This window comes from Lithobates pipiens, unplaced genomic scaffold (assembly GCF_037356315.1).
Source record: "Lithobates pipiens isolate NorthernLeopardFrog02 unplaced genomic scaffold, aLitPip1_a1.2 Scaffold_35, whole genome shotgun sequence".
In the NCBI taxonomy this organism is placed as follows: Eukaryota; Metazoa; Chordata; class Amphibia; order Anura; family Ranidae; genus Lithobates; species Lithobates pipiens.
Genome location: NW_027507811.1, coordinates 25343824 through 25368058, shown reverse-complemented (window position 1 = coordinate 25368058; position 24235 = coordinate 25343824). Strand labels below are relative to the sequence as shown.

The window sequence follows — 24235 nt, the reverse complement described above, 5'->3', positions numbered from 1 at the left end:
AAACACTAATGCCGCGTACACACGACCGGACTTTTCAACATCAAAAGTCCGACGGAATGATTCCGACAGACCATTCGATCGTGTGTGGGCTGCAGCAGACTTTTGATTTGCAAAAGTCTGACAGACTTTAGAAATGGAACATGTTTCAAATTTTTCCGCCAGAACTCCGCCGGACCCAGTTCCTACCGAGAAATACGCTCGTGTGTATGCTAGTCCGATGGACAAAAAAACGACTAGGGCAGCTATTGGCTATGAACTTCCTTATTCTAGTCCGGTCGTACGTCACCACGTTCGAATCCGTCGGACTTTGGTGTGATTGTGTGTGGCCAAGTCCGTTCATTCGGAAAGTCCGTCAGAACTCTGTCAGAACTCTGTCAGAACTCCGTCGAAAGTCTGTCGGACCTAGTCCCTCGAAAAGTCCGGTCGTGTGTACGCGGCATAAGGCCCCATTCACACCTGAGCGTTTTGTAGCTTGAAGCCTGAAGCTACAAAACGCTAGAGGGGAAAAAATCCATTATTCTCAATGGAGATGAAGCCGGACGCCTGAAGCTCAAACAAGTTCCGGACCCTTTTTTGTCGCTCGAATCAAGCAGGTCTGGGCATTTTTCTTCTTTTTACATTGGCGACCTTTTGCCCTGCATAAAATCGCGTCAAAACGCCGTAAAAAACGCAGCAAAATCGTGGTAAATTCGCTTGATTTTCTGCTTGAAAACGCTATGCTCAGGTGTGAATGCAGCCTAAAATGAACACGCAGACAAACACAATATTATTTTTTGGTAAAATATAAAACATCGGGTTGCGTTGAGTAAACAGACACTTAACATGTCAAGCCCTAAAATTGTGCATACCCACGAAATCAGAAAAAAAAAAAAACTATAATAACCAAAATTCTCTGTAGGAGACACTTTAAAAGCTTTTACAGGTTGTCAGTTTAGGGTTACCTGTAAATTATGGCCCTAGAATTATTGCTCTCACCAGCCAAGGAATGACAGCTGTGACCCCGGAAGTGATGTAGTACACTGTAAAGCCGGCCATACATGGGTTGAATTCGAAAATCTTTTTTATCAGAATGTTTGTTAGAATTTCAGATCATTAGTGGGCCACAGCAATGGCCGATTTTCAAACAGCCATTCGAATTTGAGTGATCAGGCATGTTGGTGAAGCACTGACCCCTGAAAGAGCTGCTGGTTTGATTGGGCTTACCGTTACCTTCTTCACCTCGATTTGTGTCTAGGGGTTCCCGTGGTAGATGGCCCAGTAAACTCAGAGACTGACGACAGATCCACATAAAGGGTTTTTTATTTGAAAGACAACGAACAGTCTCTCAAAATAGGATCAGAGGGTTAGAAAGAAAGTTCAGGTACTCTTAGTGTCAATAATCAATAATAGTCAATAATGAAGGTCTTGATTACTTTGACTAAATCCAGAGAATAGCCATTCACAAGTGGATGTTCACTTAAGTTGGATAGTCCCTCTCTCACAAGGCCTAACAGCCAACAAGTTGCTTAACTCAGGAGCAAGTCTCTGCCACAGACGTTGTTGTAGAACATACAGGAAACTAAAACTTTTGGAACACTTGTGTGATACCTGGATCTTTCAGCCAGCTTGGCGATACCCACGAGACTGGATTCACTTAGGTACTTCAGCCCTTCCAGGTTCTTGCTAAGAATCCAACCCATACATGGCCTTCTTCTGAAGAGTCCTCCCCTGGATAGCTATGAAGTTACTGGGCCTCTTCAACTACCGGAGATGGCACTGGACCACATCGGAATCCTTCTTTAGTTTCTTTGCCTCGGGCTAGCTGGCCCCGAGACAATACGTCGGGTGGATCCGCCCCTTGTGGCTAGGCTGAACATTCCACAGTCCAGTCAAGACTAATGCTAAAGTCCAAATTTAGAACAATTGTACCCAAACCAAACTGCAGTTCAGGTGTAACTTTAACTTTCAAAAAACATAGCGCGTGCTCTTCAGGAGGCGGCGCTACATTGGATTTTTTTTTTTAAAAAACAAAAATGATTTTCTAATCAACGATGAGAGAATCATGTGAGAAATATAATTTAAAAAGAAGTGCACATGAGCAAGAAAAGAAAATTCCCAGAAAGAAAAGAAGATTCCCAGCCATGAAAATGGAAAATTTCATTTAAAATGCTTACTGTAATTTTCCTTTCCTGATAGGCTCCATGGCAGCATACGTATGGTTTAGCCCCACCTCCATAACTACCCTATAGGACACTTCTCCCATAAATCTTTGCTCTGGACTACCAGCCATGTTCCGTAACTAGCCTACTCCAAGCATTGGGAGGTACTCCTGCTGCCATGGAAAGGAAAATTACGGTAAGTATTTGATAGGAAATTTTCAGTTTTCCTGACAGGCTCCATGGCAGCATACGTGTGGGAAATAACTTGCTATACACACCCAGGTAGGCAAATGCTTGAGCAAAGAAAATACATTTATTTAACACCGTCAACCAACAGTACTTGCAAACCAAAATTAACAGATGACAAAGCAACTGGTTCAACACAGTAGTGAGATACAAATGTGTTGATAGATGACCAGGAAGCCACACAGGAGCGACATGTCGAGAAGCTGCCCAAGAGGTTGAAATACTCAAAGTTGAGCATGCAGTCGCTGCCTCTGGAGGAGCCAAACCCTTTGCAACACAAGCTCTTTGAATGGTCCGTACGATCCAAGTTGCAATAGATCTAACCAAAGCCCGCATTCCTTTATTTTTCCTGTGCAGAAGGCTAAAAAGGATGCCGTGATTTCCAGATATTGTCTCAGAGTGTGCCCCACATCAAGAGGATGGATGTCTAGACTTTCTGTTGACCTAAAGGTGGGAAGCACAATTTCTTGATTTTTGTGAAAAACTGAAGTTACTTGGGGTTTGACCCCAGCATAGGAATTAATACTGCTCTATCTGAAAAAAAAAAGTTAGAAAATGCTCCTTTGAACCCAGGTTTCTGATTTCAGATATTCTTTTAGCTGAAGTAACCGGCGTGCTCTCGTCTGACAGACTGACATGCTTCCATTTCTTCAACGCTACACTGCTTATACACTCCATACCCTGCTTAACAGACAAGGCTTATCGAAGGGACATGATACTTATGACGCTCGGCTGATCCTGTTTGTAGGGGGGGGTCGTCTTCAGGTAGGAGAACCAACTACATGGTCCAACGGAGGAGGACAAAAAAGGGACATGGCTGGTAGTTCAGAGTAAAGATTTAATGGAGAAGTGTCCTATAGGGTAGTTATGGAGGCGGGGCTAACCCACACGTATGCTGCCATGGAGCCTGTCAGGAAAATTCTTTTCTCTAGTAACATGAGGTGAAATTCAAGGCTTGGCTGGTCAAGTTTTGAAATCAATGGTGGCATCATCTGACCACAAAACGCACAAAATTTCAGGTTTTCGAAAGAAAATTCAGTCGGGATTCAACCCATGTTTGGCCCGGGTAAGAGGGATTTGAGGAAGCCGACATCCACAGAAGATGTGAGGTTAGTTCTCCAAGATGTCTGTGAACAACCTACTTGCCGAGTTCTTTCAAAAACTGTGTGCAAGTCTACCTAGAAGAATTGATGCTGGTTTGAAGGCAAAAGGGTGATCACACCAAATATTGATTTGATTTGGAATTCGCTTCTGTTCATTTACTTTCTATTTTGTTGATTGATAAAAATAAACTGTTAACACTTTAGTTAAAGTGGGTGTTACTTTGACACGTACCACTTACCTAAACATTGTTGATGACCAAATACACCCCTTCATGGAAATGGTATTCCCTGATTGCCACTGGCCTCTTTCAGCAGGATAATGCACCCTGCCACACTGCAAGAATGGTTTGTGGAACACAAGAATGAGTTTGACTTGGCCTCCAAATTCTCCAGATTTCAATCTAATAGAGCATCTGTAGGATGTGCTGGAAAAACAGGTCCGATCCATGGAGGCCCCACCTCCCAACTTACAGGACTTAAAGGATCTGCTGACGGCTTGGTACCTGATACCATAGCATACCTTCAGAGGTCTAGTGGAGGCCCCACCTTGATGTGTCAGGACTATTTTGTCCAAAAAGGTCGCCTACCTAATATTAGGTGGGTGGTCGTAAAGTTATAGCTGATCAGTGTACACTAACTGGCCACTTTATTAGATAAACCTGTTCAATTGCTTGGTAACACAAATTGCTAATCAGCCAATCACATGAGAGCAACTGAATGCATTTAGGCATCTGAACCTGGTGAAGACAATTTGCTGAAGTCCAAACAGAGCCTCAGAATGGGGAAGAAAGGGGATTTAAGTGACTTTGAACGTGACATGGTTGTTGGTGCCAGACGGGCTGGTCTGAGTATTTCATAAACTGCTGATCTACTGGGATTTTCACACACAACCATCTCTCTGGTTTATGGAGAATGGTCAGAAAAAGACAAAATAAACAGTGAGCGGCTGTTGTGTGGAGGAAAATGCCTTGTTAATGTCAGAGGTCAGAGGAGAATGGGCAGAATGGTTCAAGATGATAGAAAGACAACAATAAATCAAATAACCTCTCGTTACATCCAAGGTATGCAGAATAACATCTCTGCATGCACAACACATTCAACCTTGAAGCAGATGGGCTACAGGAGCAGAAGACCACATCGGGTGCCATTCCTGTCAGCTAAGAACAGGAAACTGAGGCTACAATTTGCACAGGCTCACCAAAATTATACAATAGACGATTGGAAAAACATTGCCTGCTCTCGATTTCAGCTGTGACTTTCGGATGGTAGGGTCAAAATTTGGTGTAAACAATATGAAAGCATGGATCCATCCTGCCTTGTATCAATGGTTTAGGCTGGTGGTGTAATGGTGTGGGGGATATTTTCTTGGCACACTTTGGGCCCCTTAGTACCAACTGAGCATTGTTTACACACAGTATTGTTGCTGACCATGTCCATCCCTTTATGACTACAGTGTTCCCATCTTCTGATGGCTCCTTCCAGCGGGGTAATTCACCAAGTCAGAAAGCTCCAATCATCTCACTACTGGTTTCTTGAACATGACAGTGAGGTCACTCCACTCCAAAGGCCTCCACACTCACCAGATTTCAATCCAATAGAGCACCTTGGGATGTGGTGGAATGGAATATTCACACCATGGATGTGCAGCCGACAAATCTGCAAAAACCGCGTGATACTATCATGTTACTATGGACCTAAATCTCTGAGGAATGTTTCCAACACCTTGTTGGAACTATGCCATGAAGAATAATGGCAGCTCTGAAGGCAAAAGGGGGTCCAACCCTATACTAGTAAGCGGGAGCTAATAAAGTGTCCGGTGACTGTATATCTCCTGCATGAGGTCCATGAGATGGAAGGTGAGAGGGTAATGAACAAGCTCAGGGTTGTGTGGACAAACATTTAGATATGAAGGTGTGATGGACACATGCATCACTCTTTATCTTCTACGTATATACAGAATAGGGTAGGAAGATTTCCGTTATGAATGACTCACTGACCAACAAAGATACCTTGAACACAGATACATAATCACACTGAAAATCGCGTCAAAGTTGCATTGCAGTGGTGTGAACCGAGCCTTGCTCCCTTTCACACTTGATGGTTTAGGATCTCCAAACTACGGCCCTCCAGCTGTTGCAGAACTAAACTTTCCATGAGGCATTGTAAAACCCTGACATTCACAGACATGACTAGGCATGATGGGAATTGTAGTTCCTGAACAATTGGAGGGCCACAGTTTGGATACCAGGGGGTGTCTGGTGTTAACGCATGCTAATGTGAATTGCATTAAGGCAGCCCATTAAAATGAACCCCCAAGAACCAAAAAATGTATCACCATGTAAAGAATAATGATGGCTCACTGTTGGGTTATCGCTCGGTAGCCACCAAGGAGCACAAACCCAGATTAGGATAAAGCTTTGGCAAAGTTTCTTTTCTTCCAGACCGTAGTGAGGCAGAATAACAACCAAAAATCAGTACAGCACAAAAGGGAGACTAAGATGGTCAGTTCTGATTTATTAGACCAAACAATGACTTATATACCTTTGCACTTTGACTTATATACCCTTTTCTTACTTGGCTGAAGTCAAGAAGCTTTAGTCCATTACTAAGTCCATGTTCCTCTCTCCTGATGGCATAGAAAACCATCTTCAGTTCAAGTAGACTGTAGAACAGGGGCTTCCAAACATTCTATGCACGGGGCCAATTTACTGTCCTTCAGACTTTAGGGGGGCCAGACTGTGGCCAGTGGAAGTAGAAAATGCCCCATTATTGGTTTTAATGGGAGGAATAGCGCCCCATTGTTGATATCAATGAGAAGAATACTGCTCCATCATTGGTGCCAGTTGGTTGGAATAGTGCACCAAGGGCCAGGTGAAAGATGAAGTGAAGGGCCACATCTGGTCCCTCAGGCCGCAGTTTGGAGACCACCACTGAAGAGGAACTCTTTAGTAACATTATATATATTTAGATAAAATACAATTGAAAAATTACAATTAAACATTTATATACGCTGTTAAAATAATTACCACATCCCAAAAATACACAAAGCACAAAACAATTTGCAAATAAGGGAGAAAAAGGGACTTTACTGGTACCAAGGGAAAACACTCTTTGTTAAAATAGAAATAACTTTATTTATAAAGTATTAAAAAAACACAATAGTAAAATTGGGGTGTTATGTGTGTCCCTATTATACAATTAAATCTTCCAAAAAACAAGAAGTATTCTAAGCTGTTTATACATATCTTCATAACAAGCACATAGGTTGACGCATTTCGCAAAATTTCTTCCTCAGGATCCTTCACATGTTTTAAGGAAGTGCAAACTGGCTGAAGAAACATATATTAGATATAACATACCAAAATATTTATACAGCTATTAAATCACAGGTATAAAAAGGCACAGATCAGGGAAAATTGGATTTTTAAGGTGCTTATAACACAGTCAAACAAGAAATATATAAAATATCAAAATTGTATGTAGCGCTGGCTCATGACGAGCAGGCACTATGGTTTTTTGAAAAGTTAATTTGCCTGAAGCCACAGTTGGGCTTTAGGACCATTTCTCCAAATTTCTGGTTTCAGTACAAACTCAGCTGGGGTGCACTGGGTTCTCCTTGACCACAGGTGTCGCTATCACCGCTGGCAAGAGTAGAAACGCAGTCTAGCTGGGTGCATTGAATAACACTATCCTCTCAGAACCAGCCCAGTGGGAGCATTTTCCTGCTGTGCATTCTGGGGGCTGGTATTTAAGGTACCGTGGCCAAGTAATTTTGGTGTTCCGTCTGTTGGTTCTGGTGGTCCTCCTGACCCGACCCCATGGCCCTCCTGGCCTGGGGTGCGGAACCATGCATCCTGAGTCTCGGGCCGGCTGGCCCGAGGCGACGCAACGACAGGCCTGAGTGGATTTCGGGGCCTACTGATCCAAGGGTGGTTTGGTGCGTCTCATCTAAAGGGAGAGGCCCAGCAACTGAAGAACCCCAAGGGAGGACTCTGTTCAGGAGAAGACCGTGCGCAAGGCAGGTTTCTCTGAAGGAGCCTGGAGGCTTTGTTGAAGGATGCAACCTGGATCAACACACATACCGTATCGCCGGATCGGCTGAGAGAACCTGGTACCCTATGTCAGTTCTTTAAATTTATCCACATCCCTCAGTAACACTCAAGTGTATCTTACAAGTCTGTGGCAGAGACTTTGTCCAGCACCCCACCGGCTGCTAGGCCTAGTGAGAGAGGTCTATCCGGGGGTTGTTAAATTCAGTTGTGAAACGGCTTCTATTCTCTGGATTTTCTCTAAAGACTTCCATTTTTCAGTACAAGTACCTGAATTCCCTCCTAACCCTCTACCCTAATTGAGAAAACAGAAAATTCCTATCAAAATACTTACCGTAATTTTCCTTTCCTGATGGACTCCATGGCAGCAACGTGTGGGTTAAGTCCCGCCTCCACTACCCTATAGGACACTACTCCCATAAATCTTTGCTCCCTGCCCATGGCCGTGTTCGATAACTAGCCTACTCCAGCCATTTTGGGAGGGAACTCCTGCTGCCATGGAGTCCATCAGGAAAGGAAAATTATGGTAAGTATTTTGATAGGAATTTTCCATTTTCCTGACAGACTCCATGGCAGCAACGTGTGGGAAATAACTCGCCAAACACACTCGGGTGGGCAAAAATGCTGAACAAAAATTTATTTAACACTGTCCACCGACAGCACCTTTAAACCAAAATCAACGGAAGATAAACTGGCAGGTTCAACACAATAGTGAGCCATAAATGTATGAATGGATGACCAAGAGGCAGCCTTGCAGATAACCTCAGGAGCCACATGACGTGAAGCTGCCCAAGAAGTAGAAAGACTTCTCATGGAATGTGCCGTAACCGCCTCAGGAGGAGCCAAGCCCTTCTCATTATAAGCCCACTGGATCGCCTGAACCACCCACGTGGAGATGGATCTGACCGAAGCCCTAAGGCCTTTGCTTTTACCATGAAAAAGAACAAAAAGATAATCTGATTGCCGGAATGAAGCTGTCGCCTCCAGGTATCGTTTCAGAATAACTCCCATGTCGAGAGGATGAAGATCCTGACTCCCAGCAGAATTAAAGGTAGGAAAGGTAATGTCCTGATTTTCATGAAAGACTGAGGTAACCTTTGGGTTCGAACCCAGCATTGGCACTAGGACCACTCTGTCAGGGAAGAATGTGAGGAAAGGTTCCTTTGATCCTAAAGACTGAATCTCAGAGACTCTTTTTGCTGAGGATATGGCTACCAAAAAAGATGTCATTAGGGACAATTCTTTGACTGAAAGTGTTCTGTCCAGATGAGAGAAGAAGTCGAGAACTAGCGGTAAATCCCACTTGGGAAATCTAGGTTTCCTCTGTGGTCTAAGTCTAATTGCTCCTTTAAAAAATTGCTGAACCAAGGGATACTCCAGAAAAGGCCGAAATTGCCGAGACTTGCACACGAAGAGCGCTGACAGATAGGGGAATGTCTAGTCCGGACTGTAAGAAACCCAGAACATCCTGAACCGTCAAATTACCATTGGAGCAAGACCTGGAAGACAAGTGACTTGTGAATCTAGACCAAATCCTCTCATACACCTGGTTGGTACTTTTCCTCCTTGCACTCATGAAAGTAGGAATGGCCTCCTTTGGACAACCCAGAGCCTCTAACCTTCCCCTCTCAAAAACCAGACCCTCAGACATAGATGGGCCGGACAGGGATGGAGCTTCGAGCCCTGGGATAGAAGATCGGGTCTGAGAGGTAAGGGAATCGGATCTCTGACACTGAGGAGCATTAGAAGCGGAAACCATGGCCTGTTGGGCCAATAAGGTATTACAGCTATCACCTCTACTGCTTCTGATTTGAGTCTCCGCAGGAACTGTAGAATAATAGGAGTTGGAGGAAAGGCGTAAGCTTTGTTGAACCACCATCGATCCGTCAGAGCATCCACTCCGTAGGCCTGAGGATCCCGAAACCTGGAATAATACCTTTCCAGTTTCTTGTTGCAAGGGGAGGCAAATAGGTCGACCTCTGGGGAGAACCACAACGTTAGAATCCACCTGAAAACTTCTTCGTGAAGGGACCATTCGTTGTTGTCCAGACTGACTCGAGACAGAAAATCCGCTTGGACGTTCTGCGTTCCTGGAACATAAGTTGCTGTAATGTTGACCAGGTTCTTCTGAGCCCAAGACATGATTGGCTCTACCTCCTGAAGAAGGGACAGACTCCGAGTACCTCCTTGTCTCCTTATATATGCCACTGCTGTTGTGTTGTCTAGTCTGAGTAGGACCGAGGTTCCTGAGACCAGATGACGAAAGGCTAGGAGCGCCTGGAAGGCTGCCCTCAATTCTAGAATATTCGACACCATCCTCCTGGAAGGGAAGTCCCAGGTGCCTTGTGCTACTTCCGTTAAACAGTGGGCGCCCCAGCCCCTGTTGCTGGCATCCGAAGTTATTGTTACCCATGAGATGGGGAGAATGGAATGACAATTGAATAGGTTCTCCTTCCGAAGCCACCAGAGCAGAGAGATTCTCATTGAAGATGTGATCCGGATAGGTTGAGTCTTGTCGCCTAGCCATTGGTGAAGAAACCCTTTTTGGAACGGTCTCATCTTCCATTGGGCCCACTTCACCATTGGAATCGTGGCCACCATGGTGCCAATAATTCTCAGGCACTGAAGAGCCGGAAGATGGGAGGCTGAGAGGGCCGGACGAATTCTGTCCCGAATTACCACTACTTTCTCTTCGGGTAATGAGATGGTACCCTTCACTGTGTTGAAGAGTGCGCCTAGGAACACAAGAGACTGGGAAGGAATTAACTGACTCTTTTCTAGATTCAGGATCCAACCGAACTCTTGAAGAGCGGAGATAACCTGACCCTTGTGCAATAACAGACGGTCTCTGTCCTGGGCTAGCAGAAGATCGTCCAAATAGTGGTGAAGACGAATTCCCTTGGTTCTCAATAGAGCCACTACGGCCAACAACACCTTTGAGAACACTCGGGGGGACGTTGAAAGTCCGAACGGGAGACATACGAACTGGAGATGTAGTTTTCCTACTGAAAATCGCAGAAACTACTGAAAATCTTCTGCCACAGGGACATGAAAGTAAGCGTCCTTTAGGTCTATTGAAATCATCCAGTCGCCTGACTGGACTGACTGTTGTATTGTTGACTAGTGATGGACGAACTTCCGACGGGACGTTTCGCGAACGCGAAATGCGAACGGACCCAAACGTTCGCGAAACCGACCGTTCGCCGCGGGCCCCATTGACTTCAATGGGAGGCGAACTTTGCAAACCTTCATGTCGAATTTGCGGCCACGTGGTAATTATTAGGGGGTAAAACGTAGTCCCACCATCTGGACAATGACATAATACATGTATGAGGTGAATTTGGGATCGATAACTACAAGCATTTTTATTTTATTTGGGAAATTGTTCTAACAATTCAGGACTATGGAGCTAATGAAGGCAATGGAGGAGAGGGAAGGTCAGGGACCAGGGTAGGCAAAGAAGAGGGTGCAGGAGATGATCACCAGCAGCGTGACATACCGGAATGACACATGCACCGTGATAGAGGCATCTGACAGCAGCACCGTAATACAGAGCACTGACAGCAGCACCGTGACATACAGCGCTGACAGCAGCACCGTGACATACAGCGCTGACAGCAGCACCGTGACATACAGCGCTGACAGCAGCACCGTGACATACAGCGCTGACAGCAGCACCGTGACATACAGCGCTGACAGCAGCACCGTGACATACAGCGCTGACAGCAGCACCGTGACATACAGCGCTGACAGCAGCACCGTGACATACAGCGCTGACAGCAGCACCGTGACATACAGCGCTGACAGCAGCACCGTGACATACAGCGCTGACAGCAGCACCGTGACATACAGCGCTGACAGCAGCACCGTGACATACAGCGCTGACAGCAGCACCGTGACATACAGCACTGACAGCAGCACCGTAAGCAGCCCCAGGAGGAAGTCAGCACAGCACAGGGATGGTGTGATCCCCTCATAATAAGAACCCCCAGGAGGAAGTCAGCACAGCACAGGGATAGTGTGATCCCTTCATAATAAGAACCCCCAGGAGGAAGTCAGCACAGCACAGGGATATCATAAGCAGCCCCAGTAGAAATATGACACCGCTCAACCTCTTCAAAGAGGAGGGTAGGGGCATATAGTACGGTGTGCTTTTTTGGGTCAAGGAAGTGAGCCAAATGAATTAAGAAGGTCTGTGTGCTTGATTAAAAAAATAGTTTATAGACATATACATGGTCTACTGGTCACATGTGTTGAATTCCTCCGAGATCCATGCCTCATTCATTTTTAGAAATGTGAGGTAGTTAACACTGTGGTGAGCTAGGCGAGTACGCTTATCGGTCACAATCCCCCCTGCTGCGCTGAACGTCCTTTCGGACAGGACACTGGATGAGGGGCAAGCCAACAGTTCGATTGCAAATTGGGCAAGCTCTGGCCAGAGGTCAAGCCTGCCCACCCAGTAGTCTAGGGGTTCATCACTCCTCAGAGCGTCCACATCGGCCGTTAACCCGATGTAGTCGGACACCTGACGGTCTAGGCGTTCCCTGATGCTGGATCCGGATGACACCTGTCGATGGGTCGGCTGAAAGAATGACCTCATATCCGAAGTCACCAACACATCTTCAAACCGGCCTCTTCTTGCAGGCGCTGTTGGATTGGTACCCGCAAATCCTTCTCTGGGAGTGGGAATTGCTCCTCTGCCAGCGCACGCAAAAGCAGAATGCAGCATTTCTCGAAGCAAGGCCTGGAAGTGCTGCATTCTGACAGCCCTCTGCGACGGCGGTAACATTTCCGCCATTTTGTGTTTGTACCGGGGGTCTAAGTACGTTGCCACCCAGTACTGGTCCTTGACCCTCATGCTTTTTATACGGGGGTCCCTATTAAAACACTGGAGCATGAAGGCCCCCATTTGCACTAAAGTGGAAGCGGTGTGGTGGCCTGGCTCCTGCTCATCATCCAGGATAATGTCGTCCTCTTCATTCTCCTCTCCCCATCCTCGCACAACAGGGATCCCAGAAAGGTTTAAAGCATGCTCTTCTTGCTCCTGCTCATCCGCCCCGGCACCATCCTCCTCTGACTCCTCATCAGACTCCTGTTGTTGACTTGTCTCAGATAGAGTAGCCCCCCCTGGGAATTCATCCAGCATTGCGACTTCCTCATCTTCCCGCTCCTGCTCCTCCACAGCCTGATCAATGACACGACGCAATGCACGCTCCAGAAAGAAGGCATAAGGTACCATGTCACTGATGGCGCCATGGCTGCGACTGACCAGTTTGGTGATCTCCTCAAATGGCCGCAGAAGTCTGCATGTGTCGCGCATGAGCAGCCACTGGCGCGGTGAAAAAAAACCCAGCTCCCCAGAACCGTTTCTTTCGCAGAGTTCATACAGGTAGACGTTAACTGCACGTTTCTGCTGGAGCAGCCTATCAAGCATATAGAAGGTTGAGTTCCATCGCGTCGGGCAATCGCAAATAAGACGTCTGACCGGCAGATGGTGTCGCCGCTGAATGTCAGCAAGGCGAGCCATGGCCGTGTAAGATCTTCTGAAATGGGCCGAGATTTTCCTTGCCTGCCGCAAGATGTCCTGGACCCCAGGGTATTTGACAAGGAATCGCTGCACGACCAAGTTTAAGACGTGTGCCATGCACGGCACGTGCGTGATTTTGCCCTGTTTCAATGCGCTAAGCAGATTGGCACCGTTGTCACACACCACTTTACCAACTGTCAAATTGAGCGGTGTTAGCCACTCATCTGCCTGTGAACGCAAAGCTGAAAGGAGTGCCGGGCCAGTGTGGCTCTTTGCTTCCAGGCACAACAGACGCAGCACGGCATGGCAACGTCTCACCTGGCATGTGGAATAGGTTCTGGGGAGCTTGGGCGGTGCAGTGGAAGAGACGCTAGCAGCGGAAAAGGAGGAGGCAGCTGAGGAGGAGAGGGAGGAGGATGGAGTAGGAGGAGGAGAAGAAGAGTCAGGCCTGCATGCAATCCGTGGCGGTAAAACCAAATCTACACGGGTGCCACGGGTTACATGCTTGACGGCCGTCAGAAGGTTCACCCAGTGGGCAGTAAAACTGATATACCTTCCCTGCCCGTGTTTGCTAGACCACGTGTCTGTGGTCAGATGTATCTTGGCACCGACACTGTGTGCCAGAGATACATTCACTTGCCGCTGAACATGGCCATATAGCTCTGGGATGCCCTTCTCTGAGAAATACTTCCTTCCTGGGACCTTCCATTGTGGTGTTCCAATGGCCACAAATTTGCGAAAGGCCTCCGAGTCCACCAGTTTATATGGCAGTAGTTGGCGGGCTATGAGTTCTGACAAGCCAGCCGCCAACCGTTGGGCAAGAGGGTTATCCGGCATCATCATTTTTTTACGCTCAAACATTAGGCCCACGGAAGCCTGCCTTTTTGCAGAAAAATGTGAGCTTGGCGTGATGGAAGGTGGAGTGGAGGACAATTGTGAGGAGAGAGGAGAAGGAGAAGTAGAAGACGAGGCTGGACGGTGAGAGCCTGCAGTGTGGCTTTGTGTGTTCCGTTGCTCCCACTGGGCTCGGTGATGGCTGCTCATGTGCCTTCTTAAGGCGGTCGTCCCTAGGTGAGTATTGGGCTTACCGCGACTAACGCGTTGACTGCAAAGATTGCAGATGGCAACGCTATTGTCAGCAGCGGACACGTTAAAAAAAGCCCACACTGCGGAGCCATGTGCCGGTGTCCTGGGAGCGCCAGATGTGACCGTACATGGTCGATGACTCGCTCCTGATACATTTGCAGTCTGCTTTGTCCCTGCTGTGCAATGTAAGTCATTGCTGCTTCTCCTCCCTATCTGCTGGTCCATATCTCCCTCTGAACTCCCCTCCTCTTCCTCTCTTGTGGGCACCCACGTGACATCACTAGACACGTCATCATCAACGTCACCTTCCCCACCGCTATAAGTAGAGATCTCGGAGTAGGCAGCAACACCGGGGACCAACCTCCTCCTTGGGCTGATCTGGGTACTGGCGTCAGACTGCTGAGTAGCGCTTGTTGCTACCTCCTCTTCCTGATCCAATACCAAGAGTGGCTGCGCATCAGAAATGTCCTCTTGATATGGATCGGAAAATAATTCCAGTGACTCAAGCGGAAGGTATGTGGTGGTGGTGGTGGTGGTGGTGTTGTTGGTGGTAGTGTCTTTGGGGGTGCACATAGCAGAGAGTGAAGAAGAGGGTGCAGATCGAGAGGATGAGGAGGGTGCAGAAGAGTAAGGCTGAGCGAGCCACTCAACCAAGTCTGGTGCATCCTTTAAAGTAATTGAACGCACCTTCTGCAACTTCCCACTTTGGCTCAAGCCTGTTGCTCCTGCCCTACCCCTACCACCCCTGCGGAAGGGCCTGCCTCTTCCTCTGCATGTCATTTTTTAAATGACCCTGTGACAAAACTCTTAGTCCCTATACCGCTGAAGGACTGCTGCAGTATAGGTGAGCGGTCAGCAGTGGTGCACGTCAACCCTATCTATTGTGGACCTATAGCGGTCCTTACAGAACAGCAGACTGTACCGCACTCAAGCCTATGTACCGTAGCACCCTATACCAAGTTACCAGTCCTTATAAGAACTTTTGTGGAACAAGCAGGTTGTGTATTAGTGTTTAGCAGACTGTACGTCAGTCCCTATACCGCTGAAGGACTGCTGCAGTATAGGGCAGCGGTCAGCAGTGGTGCACGTCAACCCTATCTATTGTGGACCGATAGCGGTCCTTACAGAACAGCAGACTGTACCGCACTCAAGCCTATGTACCGTAGCACCCTATACCAAGTTACCAGTCCTTATAAGAACTTTTGTGGAACAAGCAGGTTGTGTATTAGTGTTTAGCAGACTGTACGTCAGTCCCTATACCGCTGAAGGACTGCTGCAGTATAGGTGAGCGGTCAGCAGTGGTGCACGTCAACCCTATCTATTGTGGACCGATAGCGGTCCTTACAGAACAGCAGACTGTACCGCACTCAAGCCTATGTACCGTAGCACCCTATACCAAGTTACCAGTCCTTATAAGAACTTTTGTGGACCAAGCAGGTTGTGTATTAGTGTTTAGCAGACTGTACGTCAGTCCCTATACCGCTGAAGGACTGCTGCAGTATAGGTGAGCGGTCAGCAGTGGTGCACGTCAACCCTATCTATTGTGGACCGATAGCGGTCCTTACAGAACAGCAGACTGTACCGCACTCAAGCCTATGTACCGTAGCACCCTATACCAAGTTACCAGTCCTTATAAGAACTTTTGTGGAACAAGCAGGTTGTGTGTTAGTGATTAGCAGACTGTACGTCAGTCCCTATACCGCTGAAGGACTGCTGCAGTATAGGGCAGCGGTCAGCAGTGGTGCACGTCAACCCTATCTATTGTGGACCGATAGCGGTCCTTACAGAACAGCAGACTGTACCGCACTCAAGCCTATGTACCGTAGCACCCTATACCAAGTTACCAGTCCTTATAAGAACTTTTGTGGAACAAGCAGGTTGTGTGTTAGTGATTAGCAGACTGTACGTCAGTCCCTATACCGCTGAAGGACTGCTGCAGTATAGGTGAGCGGTCAGCAGTGGTGCACGTCAACCCTATCTATTGTGGACCGATAGCGGTCCTTACAGAACAGCAGACTGTACCGCACTCAAGCCTATGTACCGTAGCACCCTATACCAAGTTACCAGTCCTTATAAGAACTTTTGTGGACCAAGCAGGTTGTGTATTAGTGTTTAGCAGACTGTACGTCAGTCCCTATACCGCTGAAGGACTGCTGCAGTATAGGGCAGCGGTCAGCAGTGGTGCACGTCAACCCTATCTATTGTGGACCGATAGCGGTCCTTACAGAACAGCAGACTGTACCGCACTCAAGCCTATGTACCGTAGCACCCTATACCAAGTTACCAGTCCTTATAAGAACTTTTGTGGACCAAGCAGGTTGTGTATTAGTGTTTAGCAGACTGTACGTCAGTCCCTATACCGCTGAAGGACTGCTGCAGTATAGGGCAGCGGTCAGCAGTGGTGCACGTCAACCCTATCTATTGTGGACCGATAGCGGTCCTTACAGAACAGCAGACTGTACCGCACTCAAGCCTATGTACCGTAGCACCATATACCAAGTTACCAGTCCTTATAAGAACTTTTGTGGAACAAGCAGGTTGTGTGTTAGTGATTAGCAGACTGTACGTCAGTCCCTATACCGCTGAAGGACTGCTGCAGTATAGGGCAGCGGTCAGCAGTGGTGCACGTCAACCCTATCTATTGTGGACCGATAGCGGTCCTTACAGAACAGCAGACTGTACCGCACTCAAGCCTATGTACCGTAGCACCCTATACCAAGTTACCAGTCCTTATAAGAACTTTTGTGGAACAAGTGAGTTGTGAATGTTTAGCAGACTGCAGCAGAAGGGCAGCAGTCAAGTATAATATCCTTTCTATATTTGGAAGAAAGAATATTATACATGTACAAGCCTATTACTGTACCACTGATACCAGTCCTGAAAAGAACCTTTGTGGAACTAATAATAACAGCAAGTCTTTAAAATTACCCTCACTGCCTGACAACACTGCTTCCTTCCTGTCCCTATACAAATTGGCAAAAAAAGAGAACGATTAGTGGTTACTGGAACAGCTCTTTTGTGGACCTTGATAGTAACAGCTAATGATGATGATGATGATGATGATGATGAAAGACTAATCTGGCTGTCCCTGTAGCATACACCGTCCTTTCCCTTTCTCTAAACTAACAAAAGACACTCAGGCTGCTGCAAGAATCAGCAGCACAGCAAACCTATCAACACCTAACACCTATACCAGTCCTGAAAAGAACTTTTGTGTACCAAATAGCTAGTGGTTTATCTCTCCCTACTCCACACAGGAACCTGTCCCTATCTTAACAGAAGAAAGAATGTAAAATGGCCACCGGATCGGGTGTATTTATAGGTTAGGGGGAATGTACAAGTGTCCATGTGCTGTCATGTCTCAATTGGCTGTCCTGTATCACATGATAAACGTGTCACCAAAGGTTAAAGTTCTTGTATACATTAAACACGTAAGTCCGCCGCGGCGAACGACGGAAAAAGGCGTTCGAACGTGCGGACCGCGAATGTCGGAAATTCGCCGCGAAACGACCGCCGGGCGAACCGTTCGGCCATCACTATTGTTGACAAGGTTTCCATCTCGAACCTTTCCTTTTTGATAAAACGATTCAGATGTGTAAGGTCTATGACTGGTCTCCAAGAACCGTTTTTCTTTTGGACCATAAAAAGAGGAGAATAAATTCCTCTCCCTCGTTGATCGTCTGGCACGGGTACGGCAGCGCCTTGAGCCAATAAAGATTTCACGTAGGCCAACAAGATCTGCCTTTTTTCTTCTGTGGCTGGAAAGGAAGTGGGAACATACTTTAGTCTTGGGGACCTGCTGAAGGTCCAAGAATGGCCTGAAGAGACCGTTCTGACGGTCCAGAAGTCCTGGATTGAGGCCGCCCAGACATGCCGAAAATGTAGAAGACGAGCCCCCACCTGGCCTATCTGAGCGGGCCCAATCTCAAAAAGATTTGGTTGGTTCCCTCTCTCCTGTCGCACTGCTCTTGGTCGGATTTCTTGAAGGATGACTGCCTTGATTTCCATGATCTGGAATATTCCTGACCCGGTCTATAGCTACGGGCCTCCCTGGCCTGCTCTTGATACTGCTTTTTAGGAAAAAATCTCCTCTGGCTTTTTAAACGTCTATCCTGAGGAAGAAACCCCGACTTACCACCAGTGGCCCGGGTTATGGCATTATCCAATTTATTCCCAAAAAGGGAAGAACCCTCGAAAGGGATACGGCACCACACCTGTTTAGATGCTGGATCAGCCAGCCAGGGACGGAGCCAAAGGGCCCGTTTGGCGGTTACAGCTGAAAGCATAACCCGGGACACTAGGCAGATGATGTCAATCGAAGCCTCCCCCAGAAAAGCCGAAGCAAGCCGTAACTCCTGGATAGGAGAGTTTTTAGCGACTTCATCCGAAATGTTTCTGAGGGTATCATCCACACCGTCCGTCCAGACTTCCATGGCCTTGGACATTGCCGCTAAAGCCAATGCTGGCTTGCATGCCATACCAGCAGTGAGGTAGACTCTTTAAATCGGAATCAATCCGCCTATCTAAGGCATCCTTGAATGAAACTGTATCCTCCAATGGAAGGGTCACATGTTTTACTAGTCTCATCACCGCTGCATCCACGAGTGGAGCTGATTCCAGATACTTGACCTCATCCTCCTTAAAGGGATATAACCTTAGGACTTTTGAGAGCATACTATTCTTTTTCTCAACTTTACTCCATTCATCCGTGATGACCTCACCAAGTTCAGACAGGAATGGAAAGTTAAGACCCTCCCTTTTAAGTTGCTTGAAATACTTCCTTTGTTTGGAAGGATTAGCCACCTCATCTTCCCAGTTCAAAGCCTCTCTGATGGCCTTCACCAAGGGGGAAAGTAAGGCAAAGTCAAACCCCACACAGGGACTATCTTCCTCAGATTCACTGTCTGAAGCAGCAGCTGAATGGTGGCTTGTTAAAGAGGACTCCCAGAGCTCTTGAGCATGCGACTCCCTGACTGGTGACTGAGGTGATTCTGACTGAGGCACAGGGGTCTGACTGGCCCCGATCCCCTTGAGGGATTCTTTCACCACTTTTTCCACAAGGGATCTTAGTTGCTGGTCCGTACCCCCTCTCTCACTAGAGGCTTTGGAAAAGCAGAGGTCACACAGGGATTTCCCAATAGGAACTTGCGATCTGCATCCCCAGCAAGTATTAATAACTGAGTGGCTGGAATGAGCCCTGGAGGAGCGAGATCGATCCTCGCTACGGCGCCCAGATCTTGAGGGTGAGCCGTGATGTTTAGACTTAGAATATGAATGCCGGTGGTAAGACTTAGAAGAATCACTTCCTCTGTGCGTTGAGCTGCGTTGCTGTTCTGATCTAGATGGGCTAAGACAGAGATAGAAGAGACATACAGATAAGGAAAGATAACACACTGACTAATACCGGACCCCTCCCCCCCCCACTTCCCCCCCCCCTACTTCCCCCCCAGACAGTACCTATTATGAGAGGGCTGGCCACATACAGGCGGAGGTGAGTCCATATCTCTAGGGGTTTCCATAAATGCTGCAAAGACATATAAGTAAGGCTGAGGGCACCATACACACACACACACACGCCCACCCCCTTCTTCCCAGAAGGCCACCTACCTCCACAGCAGAAATCCTGGACAAGGGGAAGTCACGTAATAACCTGCAAGCATTCCCAAAGCTTGCAGGCTATTTTCTATGTTTAAATAGGGCGCCTTAATGACGTCATCACCGCGTCCTGTGCACCGCTACTGCGCATGCGCGAATAGCGTCATTTTGCCGCTATCGCGCATGCGCGAACCAAGCCTCGATCCTGTGCCGTACTCGCGCATGCGCAGAACGAACCTATCAACGAAAACCAGGAAGTGAGCGGCGGCTGGAACGCAGGCTAATCCGGCCGCCATGCCTATACCCACAGACATAGACACAAAAAAAACGAACGGAAAATGAAGGAGAAAAGGCAAGGAACAAACACAAACTGCTGCCATGAAAAAGAGGAACAATCTTACCGCTCCCACACGATCGTCTCCAGGCCGAAGGTAAGCACAATACATACCGGACTTCTCAGGGCAAAATAGGTCACCTGCTATTTAGCTGGGCTATCCGACCAAATGCGCAGCCTGCCTGCCAGTGGCTAGGCTCCTGGCTTTCCTCCAGCGCTTATATCCAAATGCCCACTCCATACCCCGCTAGTAGCTAGGGCTTAACGGAGTCATGCGACAATTCCATCCACAGTCGCTATTCGGCCAAACCAACAACGGAATCATGTGGGAGCAATCTTCAGGTAGAAAGACCGTAATGGGTCCTACGGAGGAGGACAAAAAAAGAACACGGCCATGGGCAGGGAGCAAAGATTTATGGGAGTAGTGTCCTATAGGGTAGTGGAGGCGGGACTTAACCCACACGTTGCTGCCATGGAGTCTGTCAGGAAACTGTATTTTTTTCTAAATAAATAACCTAAAAGAGGATTCAGTGTCGGTTTCCACATTCTTTGAGACATCTACCACGGGAACCCCAGGACGGAGAAGCAAACAAGTGAGGTAACGGTAAGCCCAAATAAAACCAGCAGCTCCTTCGGGAGTTCTACATGTATTCAGACAGACATCTTAAAACTCAACATGTTACTGTCGAAAACAGATAATACAGTGCATAGAAAGGTACGACTGACTACGTCTCTACATGTTTCGCCATAACACTGGCTTCTTCAGGAAAACTTAGTATCAGTCAACTGTATATATGATCATTCATTTAATTCTGTATTAAAGAATAACACAATTATTAGACTCAAAAGATACTCAATACATAAATCCAAGCAAAATACATATCACAGTCTCAAATACAATTTTCCTGGATGAGCAGAAAGAGGAGAAGGCCAAATCCCGTTCCCAAATTACCTGTAAGTTGATGAGGAGGTACTAGATCTGAATCTAAGGCTCCAATCAAACAGGGGAGGGCAAAGAGTGGATTTGGTGAAACTGCAGAGGTGGCAAAAATCAATCGCTTCTTATTGGTCCATCTATGAGACATGTGCGATTCGTTCCGTACGAATTTCCCTATATTTGTACGTTCGGGAGGATCCGAAATACGTATTGCCATGCGTCCAAATTTTGTACGGAATACAAACTTTTGTTTACGAATCCCCAGGAGGAAGTCAGCACAGCACAGGGATGGTGGGAGCCCCTCATCTAACGAAAATTCGTATTTCGGATAAAAACCAAACTTCCAACAGCATCGACTGTCATATTGAGATATATTTTTGCCTTTAAATTCATCGTAACGAACGTTCGTACAAGTTAACGAACCTAACGACAATTCGTATTTCGTACAAATTGAAATTGAATTTCGGACACGAAATACGAAGTATGAATTCATTTTAATACGAAACGGAACAGAACGAAACGAATATATTGACGGTGCCCAGGTCTACCATCTATAGGGAAAATGATGTATATGCTAATGAACACAGAATCAAAGATACACAGTTTTTGACTAAGATGATTTATAAGGCTGTCTACCTGCAAATAGTAAATGGCAGGAAAGTCTTATATAATTACAATGGGTTGATATCCATATAAAGGTCTCCCTTTAGACTCAGGGTCTAAAATACTCCTTGTTTTTTGGAAGATATCATTGTGTAATGGGGCAACTCATGACTCCCCCAATTTTAAGCACTTCCCTACAGAGCTATAGCCAAAAGACGGCTACAGGATGGCTCTCTTGTTCCAGGAGGTCATCCATAGACATCCTCCTAGATCAAGAGCTTCTGTGAGGGCATCCATGGAGTATCGCATGCAAGAGGCCTTATATTATATGGCGGTGTTTTGTAGTTGTGTGTCCCCCGTCTGATTCATTCAGGGAGTTTTTACAAAATAATAAAAATAAAAAAAAGTCCCTGCCGAGACTGTGTCTGCTTGCCCAGACAACTCCATTTAATAGGGAGTCCATCTGATCTGGTAAGGACCCTTATGTACCATTGCGGTCAGGATCTTGGTCGGTGTCGGCTATTGCTGCAGGGGCTCGATTGAACATTTATGTCTTTGCTTTTCATTTAGTACGGACACTTTTTTCACTAATAGTGTGTGAGAATATGAAAGGACTTTGAGTAGACTTTTATTTCATTTAATGAATTTTTATTGCTTGGGTATTTCATCACACTGAGATCAACTTTTCACTTATTATTCACAGTTTTAGCGCAACTTTATTTTTTATTATTTACATTTACCATAGGGATATTTGATGGGGTTTATTTGCAGCTTGTTTTTATATTATTTTTCCTAGCGCAATAATTGTTTCGTTTTTACAAAATACCAATCCCTGTGCAGATTTGAGTTCAATCTCTTCTCTTATTTATACTGTGATGTTTTATTCATGGTCCTGTGTTCACAACGTAGTCATAAGTATATATTTTTTTTATTATACTATTATATTTACTAGTGTTGATTGTATATTTTTCTCCAGTGACCCTGTGGCACATAGAACAAATACAAAAATAAGATCATTGTATTGTAGGGTTTTTATTGACACATCAACATTTTATATATAGAGTATCTCACAAAAGTTAGTACACCCCCAGGGGCGGACTGACCATTTGGCCACTCGGGCACTGCCTGAGGGCCCCGTGCCACTAGGAGGCCCCATCAGGGTTGCCAGCCTCAGTAAAACCAGGGACAGTATGTAAAAATCTGTGTTTTTTTCTTACATCTGTCTCTAAAATGTCCCTTACTGACTTCCTTTTGGTCTAAAAATCCTGAGATTATAGCTGCCCCACCTCTCCAGTACCTTCTCACCCAATAGAAACATGTCTGTGTATACTGTGTGATTGTATACTGTGTCTGTGTGTTTGTGTATACTGTGTGGCCCCATAATGTCTGATTGCCTGGGGGCCCCATAATCTCCTATTGCCCGGGGGCCCCATGAGTTGTCAGTCCGCCCCTGTACACCCCTCACATTTTTGTAAATATTTTCTTCTATCTTTTCATGTGACAACGCTGAAGAAATGACACTTTGCTACAATGTAAAGTAGTGAGTGTACAGCTTGTATAACAGTGTAAATTTGCTGCCCCCTCAAAACAACTCAACACACAGCCATTAATGTCTAAACCGCTGGCAACAAAAGTGAGTACACCCCTAAGTGTAAATTTCCAAATTGGGCCAATATTTTGTGTGGCCACCATTATTTCCCAGCACTGCCTTAACCCTGTTGGGCATGGAGATCACCAGAGCTTCACAGTTTGCCACTGGAGTCCTCTTCCCCTCCTCCATGACAACATCACAGAGTTGATGGATGTTAGAGACCTTGCGCTCCTCCACCTTCTGTTTGAGGATGCCCCACAGATGCTCAATAGGGTTTAGGTCTGGAGACATGCTTGGCTAGTCCATCACCTTTACCCTCAGCTTCTTTAGCAAGGCAATGATTGTCTTGGGGGTGTGTTTGGGGTCGTTATCATTTGGAATACTGCCCTGCGGCCCAGTCTCTGAAGGGAGGGGATCATGCTCTGCTTCAGTATGGATCTTGTCCGAAACTGTTACATACACACGGTCGGACAAAGTTGGCGAAAAATCCGATCTTTCAGAACGTGATGACGTAATTTCGTTACGATGGGACTACATTCAGGCTAGTAGCCAATAGCTTTGATGTAGGAATTTGATCTGAGCATGCGTGGCACTTGGTCCGATCAAACTTCTCTACACATGATCGGAGTATGTCGGGAAATATTTCCAACATGTTGGAAAATTGGGTCCGACGGAATCAGTACGATGCATACCACACACAGTCGGATTATCCGACAACACGGTCCGATAGGACACATTCCGACGGATTTTCCGACCGTGTGAACAAGGGCTTAGTCTGCTTGTCTTCAGCAAACTGTTTGCCAGCTTTCTTGTGCATCATCTTCAGAAGAGGCTTCCTTCTGGGACGACAGCTAAGCAGACAAATTTGATGCAGTGTGCACTGACAGACTGACCCCCCACCCCTTCAACATCTACAGCAATGCTGGCAGCACTCATATGTCTATTCCCCAAAGACAACCTCTGGATATGACGCTGAGCATGTGCACTCAACTTCTTTGGTCGACCATGGCGAGGGCCTGTTCTGAA

General features: G+C 46.6%; 1 protein-coding gene across 3 annotated transcripts in view; it reads right to left on the bottom strand.

Moving 5' to 3' along the window:
* LOC143956176 (uncharacterized) overlaps window positions 1–24235 on the bottom strand; it is a 176834-nt gene that overhangs the window by 147788 nt on the left and 4811 nt on the right. The window lies entirely within an intron of this gene.